The sequence below is a fragment of the Canis lupus genome, chromosome 6, assembly GCF_003254725.2.
Source record: "Canis lupus dingo isolate Sandy chromosome 6, ASM325472v2, whole genome shotgun sequence".
In the NCBI taxonomy this organism is placed as follows: Eukaryota; Metazoa; Chordata; class Mammalia; order Carnivora; family Canidae; genus Canis; species Canis lupus.
This window is the reverse complement of record NC_064248.1, coordinates 29,598,484-29,606,831: the sequence shown is the minus strand read 5'-3', so window position 1 is coordinate 29,606,831 and position 8,348 is coordinate 29,598,484. Positions and strand designations below refer to the sequence as shown.

At 42.0% G+C, this 8,348-nt stretch overlaps 1 long non-coding RNA gene across 1 annotated transcript; it reads right to left on the bottom strand.

The window, feature by feature from the left end:
- Positions 1-2,962: 2,962 nt before the first annotated feature.
- On the bottom strand, positions 2,963-4,136 carry LOC118355130 (uncharacterized). The gene is made up of 3 exons (XR_004816967.2): positions 3,886-4,136; positions 3,630-3,730; positions 2,963-3,158 (listed from the first exon to the last, which is right to left on the bottom strand). It is a non-coding gene; the product is annotated as an uncharacterized LOC118355130 (long non-coding RNA).
- Positions 4,137-8,348: the final 4,212 nt, after the last annotated feature.

Here is an 8,348-nt window from a genome sequence, read left to right as displayed (position 1 = left end):
CAATGCAATCACACAATCACAGGATGAGACTTATATTGGATTTCTAACCTACAGAATGGTAAGATATTAAATTTGCATTGTGTTCAGCCACTAAGTTTGTGATAACTTGTTATGGCCTTCATTGGAAACTAAAACAATTAATGTTAGTATTTATTGAGCACATTCTATCTGCCGAGAACAATGTGCTAAGCATCTTAGATGGTGTGGGTGCTGCCACTGCCCTTATTAGTTTTCAAGGGAGGGTGCTCAGGGGTTAAGTGACCTGCCTAAGGACAACTGGGAAGTTGTGGGTGCACTCCTCAGGTGTCTGACCTCATAACTGGTGCTCTTAGCCAACCGCAAATAGAGACTGACAGGCTTAATTGGATTCTGAATTCTATTAGAGAGAACTTACTGGCCCTATTTGAGCCACGTGATCAGCTCCAGTCCAATCAGATGATGCTCAGGGTGCTGGGATTATGTACAACCATCATGGAGACCTGATGTACCTCTGTAGATCCAATAGATCGGAGAAGAGAAAGACACATGAAACAACTTTCATCCTTCCAGGAGTTGTCTGTTACATGGTTCCCTCACTTGTATGCTTTGTGAACTCTGTAGCTCTTCTCTGCTTCCACTCTCTGACTGACGTGGGCTAACGTTTTCCTTTTGCCAATGGACACCCGCAGTGGGTGGGTTAGTGGCTCCCAAGGTCATTCTCAGACACTCCCAGTCACACGCACAGTCTTGGCATTTATTCTTCGGAATTATCAAACTAGAAAGAGGGTCTCTCTAACCAAGGAAATAAGTCTTGTTTTGGACCAAAGAGATAAATAAGAGGCATATAATTCCTATGGAGAATTTCATATGGTAAATATCAACTCCCTTTGTCCTCCTAGGCCCCTCCAGCAAAATGCCAATGAAGTTTGCAAAGCAGTCACCAGTGTAGACTTTCCTGTTGCCTGATGGTGTGTCTTAATCACCCACCACATTAAGAGATGGTGAGTTAAAGGGGCAGGAGTCTCTAGGATAGCAGTCGATTTTCTGCAGGAAATAAAAAAAAAAAAAAAAAAAAAAAGCTTGCCTAGTTGCAGAGAGAGGTTGGAGTCACAGGGGACAAATATTATGGATATGTGTGACATCAACAGGTAAGCACCAACTTTTTCTGGAGGCCAGGCTCAGGGTTTGTGAAGACCGTGGAACAAACAGGTAGACAAAGGACGAGGCGGGGGGGGCTGGGAACTCTCCTATCACACAGCCACTGCTGGGCTTCCTAATTCAATGACAGCTCTAGCATTTCTGTTGCAACAAGTGCCCATTAAGTTAGTATGACTAATTTTTTCTTCGATTCCAAGTTGTACATCTTTCCACATTTTAACATTTCTCAAAGTGCAACTGACAATTGATGTGCATATTTATTTTTGTGTTTTTCTTCCAGAAAGGTGCTATCATACCAGTGATGTGGCTTACAAATGAAGTGTCTTAGAATCATGAAAATGTGGTAATAAATCTCCTGTAGGGAGGGTTACTTTGGTTTAGATGAACAGATCAAGGGGTCTGGTCTTTTTCTGATCTGGAAAGGAGGGATGAGATCACATATAAAGACAGACTGAGTTCCTTAGAAGATCTGCAGAATTTAGGAATTCCATTATTTTTATTAGAGGTCTCTGGAAGACCTCTAAACTGACGTCCATTGAACTGAGCCTGGAACCCATCCAGCCTCAGGGCTCAGTCCTCTGAGAGCCATCCTTAAGAGCTTTGGGTCTGTGCTTCTGCATCCTAAAGGCAGAGATGCATTTGCAGAAGTGGGTCCTTTCCATATGTGACTTCAGGCCCCAGAGGCACCAGTCATTCTAAGACACACCTAACTGCCATACTCCTTTTTTTGCAGAGACAAGGGGAGGCAATGAGATAAAGGGCAAGCACTGGGATATTAATGCAGAATGACTCCTTGAATGGCTGATTTTCAGATGTTGCTCCTTATTACACAGAATCCCTTTCATTCTCCAAAAGAGTCTTTGGCAAAGTCAGATCAAGAAAGACATTTCCTTTTACATAGAACCCAGCTGTTCCAGAGAACACTATGTCCTGATACCATCTACCTGCAGTATTTCTTGGACCTATAAAAGGCTTGCAGATCTTCCCAAACAGTAATGATGACGATTGCTTATTGAGCACTGATTGTGCACGTACTATGCTAAATTCTTTATAGAAGTAAATTATTTTATATGAATTGTCTTAATTTTCATAAAAAAGTAACATTCTTGAGGATCACATAGCAAAAGTACAGAGCCAGGACCCACCTCTACATCATTCCAAAACCTAGCCTCTAAGCCACTTACCTATATTGCCTGCCACTAGCCACTAATTTTATCCATCCCAAAGTAGGTTACCCAGCAGGTGGACAAAAAAGGCTTCTAGCCAGACAATATTAAAACTACCAAAGAAAGCAAATGTTAACTACTTCTGCATAAGCACCCTCTTCTGTGTACCTTGGTTTCCTGCCCTCCAGGAGCTCATGGACTGGTGGGAAGCAAAGAAGAGAAAGGAAGTGAAACAAGTACAACACACTGTGTGAGCAAAAGTACGAACCAAGGACTGCTGATGTGCAAAGTTTGTTGAAAGTGCAAAGGACAGAAGCCAGGACAGGGTTAATGTCAGCCCCTGAGTTGACTGTTCCCTGGCCACCCTCCTGTTTCCTTGTTGCAATGGCTCTGGGGAAGAGAAGTCAACAGACTCTTGCCTAAGTTGCTATTCATTTCCTGAAATTCATAGTCAGGAGAGAAAACTGCATCTCCTCCTCTTGTACTTAGAAAAATGGATGTGTTGGGATAATTATGATTCATCCTTTGATCTGTCTCTGTATCTGCAAAGCATAAATAGTGTCAGCTGGTGAGGTCTGATTGCTCCGATACTTCAGGTTTATATTTTAAATAACACAAGACTTGGTTGTTACACCAGTAAATAATTTACTCTAGTCTGAAATAGAAGCTCCAGGCAAGAAACATGAGATCAAACATGGGGAACTGCAGTGCTCTAGCAAATACACTGCTACCCTGTGAAGAGATCTTCTAAATTCACTGCTGGAGGAAGGAGGGAAGATGACAACAGGTGGTGAATCAGCCACGGTCCTTCGGGCTACTGCTCAAATAAAATGATTTTGCTGACATCAAAGGAGGCTGGAGAGATTAATATCAATCATGAGCATGGAGAGGGGAATGTGACAGTGAAGAGAACACCTCCAGATTCCAACACCAAAACATTTCTTTGCCCACTGCAAACCCTCAGCCTTGCCCAAGCTGAGCAGCAATGCCCATTTCTTAAGTCGCCTTTGAAAAAGCATTCTATGCCGCAGGGTGCCGGAGAGTGGAAAGGAATGCATGGTCTGATTTCTTTGACTTCATATATTTGGGGCAGAAATAAAAATTAACAAACGGAGAGTTTATTATGGCATGGGAGATTAGGATTTGAAATGCAGATGCAGTGTGATCACAGTTAAGTTCAAGTGAAAAGCAACATTTCTGGAAGGAAAAAATGCATTAACATGTTATCGGTGTTGGCTACTGGGGGATGGGAGGATAGCTGTATGCAGCACTCCTTGTTACTATCAAAGGGAGATCCTGGTAGGAATGTAGGAACCACTGTATTACCTCAAGATGACCTTTCAGATTGGATCCGGACAGTAATGGTAATGCCTCTGTGATGGGCATGGCCTCCCTTGAAGAAAAAAATCTTCCTTCTGCCAGCAAATCTTTGGTAAATGGAAAGGATCTTTTTTTTAATGGGAAGGATTTCAGTTGGCTTTTACTACTCTCTGCTTGATTGGTAATGACCATGTAGGACAGTGAGATGAAAAAGATTCTAAAATCAGTGGAATAAAAAGCCTGATTAGTTAGTAATGTCTACCTGAGTGCAGGACAGGAAGTGGCGGCATGAGTGCTATATTTGCTGTCTGGGCTTGAAGTCAGCCATCTGAGTTCAAATCTTGGCTTTGAGCATGGGCTTTTGAACCTTATAAATTCATCCTAATTTTCTTGGATCTCTTACAAACTCATGGGAATCAGATGAGATAATCTATGAGGATGTAACTGGCATAGATAAATGTTCAATAACCTCGCCTCTCCCCACCACACCTATCCTCTCTCTTTTCCTTTCATCCTGCAGGACACAGAGATCGTAAGAGAACATTATTCTATTTTTCAGAATGTTCTCAGATTCAGCATGATTCTAAGGGCTTCCACCAGCCAATGGAAGTCCTCAGGTTAGAGAAGGATTGGAACGTTCTTCACCTTATGCCTGGCTTATGTCAGACTACTGAGGGTTCTGAATTCCAGTTATCAATAGCAGCTGTAACACCTGTTTTCAGTGCTGTTCTCTGCACAGTTATAGGGAAACACAATGCAGTTGACAGGTCTAGAAGACAAGGTGTTTTGGGGCCAAATAGTGTTAGAAAGTTCTGTCACAGTGAGGGAAACAGAAAGATACCTCAGTTCACTGGGCATATACTGAGCTAAGCAGATTATAGGCAGAATTTTTGGAATTCCTCCTCTGAGGCTGGAGGCCTGGAACTTTAATAGCTGCATATTCCTGGAGGTAAAGAATTTCTTGATTGGGCTGAGAAATGCAATTCCCATTCATTGGGCTTCGACTGGAGAAGGGTATCCAATTTTGGATTCTCTGTGGCTCTCATTTTCCTCTTTAGAGTCTGTGTATCCAGTCTCTCAAGAAGTGGGTATTTTTAGATCCTGGTCTGGAGAACCATAAGTCAGCAAAAGTCCAATAATTAGTACTGGGAAGAACTGGTCCATTAATGTTGCCATTTCCATTTTAATAGAATTTTGGGGGGAAGGCTGTCAGCACAGTAGATGGGAAAAGTGTGTATGTTTTGGATTCCATCTGATTTAAGGGTTTAAACCCCTCATTTACCAACTTACTTACACCTTCTAAGCTGAAGGTCTTCATATATTAAATAATACTAAAAGTGCTTACACATTTCAGGATTTTTGTAAGATCTCAAGTTTACCACTCACTACTTTCTGTAGCAGATGGTATTCTTTCCCAATTCTGACTTTAGCTACAGAGAATGGTCATTGCCCATTCCTATATCTACTCCCCACCATGTCTCTCCACTTTTCTGTCTCAAGTCTTTTTTTCAAAATGGTGGCAGATCACTCAGGACACACATAGGCAGAGCCTAGAAACACAGGGGAGTTAATGGCAACTCTCAGCCAATGGAAGATGGGAGTCAGTGGATAATGCCCCCAAGAGGGGACATTCTGAGGTGTATCCCCCAGTTTCTCAGAGGACCCCCAGCAAGATGCTTTCTGCTTGTCCATAGTGATTATCAGCTCAATAACACCCCATTTATCAACTTTCCTTCCTTTCTCATCTCATTTGACCTACTCTCTCTTCCTACTTTTGGAGCTAAACTGTCACATAAACACCCACTTACCTACGCCCAAGTCCTTGTCTCCTCAGGTTTTGTTTGGGGAGATTCACACTAACATCATAGCTATGTTAAGTATTCCTTTTGTCTAACACTCTCTGTTCCTCTTTCATTTCCCATACTCATGGATGATTCCATTTCTCCCTTAAAGATTGAGAAAATACACCATCTTCTTTTCTTTTATATCTCTTTGCCCATGTTATTACTTTCATTCTTAGGATCTCTCTCTCTCTCTCTCCTGCTAACACTTTTATGTTGCCTTGAAAAAGTCTGATTCTGAGACACCTGGTTGGCTTAGTGATTGAGCATCTGTCTTTGCCTCAAGTTCTGATCCTAGGTTCAAGTCTTGCTTCGGGCCCCCTGTGGGGAGTTCAATGTCTCTGTTTCTCTCTCTGTGTTTCTCATGAATAAACAAATAAATAATCTTAAAAGAAAGGAAAAGAAAAAATCCGATTCTCTGACCGGTTCATCCATTTCAGTTCATGACACCACCATCCTCTCAGTTGCTTAACCCAGAAACCTTGGAGTCATACTCTTCTCATCCTCTAATCAACTACCAAATCCTAAATGTTTCTCAATTTTATCTACTTCTCTCTATATTAATAATAGCTAACCTTTTTTTTGAGTATTTGTTATATGCTAAGCATTTGTTTAAAAAAGAGATTAATTTGAGAGACAGCAAATGGGGGCAGGGGCAGAGGAAGAGAACCCTGAAGCAGACTCCCTGCTCAAGGCAGAGCAGAGCTGGAAGACATGGGGCCCCATCTCACGACCCATGAGATCCTGACCTGAGCCAAAACCAAGAGTCAGATGCCCAACCCACTGAGCCACCCAGATGCCCTTATGCTAATAAGCATCTTAAGAGTTCTTTGTGCTTTATCCCATTTATATCCCTTTAGAGACAATGCTGTTTTTACTCCCATTAACAGATGACAAAGTCTAGGCACAGGGTGGTCAAGGAACTGGCCCATGGTTGTATGAGTAAGTAGGGATCAGGAGTGTTGATCCGATTCTTAATTACAGAGCTCATGTTCTTAACCACTCTGCTTTTCCACCTGTACATCTCTACAGGCATCATGCCTCCCACGTAGTTCCTCCCCACTCTATCACCTCCCTGTGCTCCCTCTCACACGGCTTCTTCCCTCTGCCTTCACTCATGCTGATGTCTCCTCTGTTTCATAGGCTGTCTCACACAAATGACTTACTGAATGAAAGTCTTTATTCAGCTGGTTATTCCCCCTGTACATATTGTTTGCATTTACACGTAATTATTCGCTGTTTGCCATAACTGAATAGAGGTAACGAATTTCAAGCTTTGGAGTCAGAAAGGCGTAAGGTCAAGTCCCATTGCCATCACTTAATAATCATGTAACCTGGGGTAACTCACTGATCATGTCCTAGCGTTATTTTCCTCATCTGTAAAGTATGGATTAAAAATAGCTCCTATTTTGGTTCATTGAGAGAAGTGAATAAGATCATTTATATATGAAAATCACTTTTCAACATTTCTGCTATATAATGAATGTTTGTTACTCTGTAGTACTAGCAGCAGCAATGGCAGCACTATTAGTAATGGTATTAATATTAGTACTACTAGTAGTAGTAGTAATAGTAAATAATAGTAGAAGTAGCAGCAGTACTAAATCTGAATATCAGGAATATCTCTCAACCACGTGAAATCTGTAGAAGATAGACATAAGTCTCAATTCCACGGCCAGGGGAAGTTCAATTCCATGGCTTTCCTCAAGATTTCCATTAATTGTCCCCCTGCCTCCACCACCATCACTTACAGTCTACCCTCCACAGAGCAGCCATAAAAAGCCTTTACAAATTCAAATCAGATTAAAAAACAAACCAAAATCAAATCAGATCATGTTACTTATCCGCTCCAAACCCTCCAATGGTTCCTCATCCCACACCTCACCCCATCCACAATGAAATCCAGATTTCTTGTCATTCAACAGCCCATGTGATCTGCCCCCACTCTCTGGCCAACCCCCTCTCCTTCCATTCTTCCCTGCACTCACTCTGCTCCAGATCTGCTGCTTGCTGCTCTCAGTTGGGCCAATCATTCTCTATCTCAAGGTTTTTTTCACTGGTTCCCTCTGCCCCAAGCTCTCTTACCTGATACAACCTATGACTCACCCTCTTATTTCATTCAGGTCTCTGCTCCAACACTTCCTCCTCAAAGAGGCTTTCCCTGACCACTATGTACCATCACCACACCTCTTCTCCTTAATTTACCTTCTTAGTACTTAGTGCCCCAGTTACATTAAATGTCTTCCTCCCACCCATGCATGAACTCCATGGGATTAAGGACTTTTTCATTGAGTTCACTGCAATATACCTAGTTCTGTAAGTCCAGCATGTAGTCACACTCAGTGAGTATTTCTTGATGAAGTAGCATCCTGATTAGACAGAATCACTTCATGTCACATCAACCTGTGGTTGTTCTATGAATCATGGCTGCAGTCCTCCTTGTGCTGACCCAGACAAAAAACTCAGCCTCTTGCTTTATTTCCCCAAAATGAACATTAACAAAAGCACCTGTGTTTTGTTAGGGATTTGTGAGCAGTTTATTCTATTGAAAATTACAGGGTACACAGGGCAGACAATAGTAAAGTTCCCAAAGTAATAAAAAAAAAAAAAAAAAAACCTCTTCAACTATTACTGAAATTTAGTCATCTTGGAACTAGAGAATTTTTATGGGCCACTTCATCCATCTTGTGCCTGAGCCTCACCCCACCTCACTGATGGCAGGTTCCTCTCTTTCTCAGTCTCTCACACTTCACTTTCCCTGTTCTATTTCCCTTTCTTCTGTGTTCCTTCTCTCTCTAAGTCAAGAGCAAAGCCACCTTTCTTTCATCTCACACAGAGCCTTGTAGCCTTTTTTTCATTGCCACAATGTTTTTCCCGAAGCCCA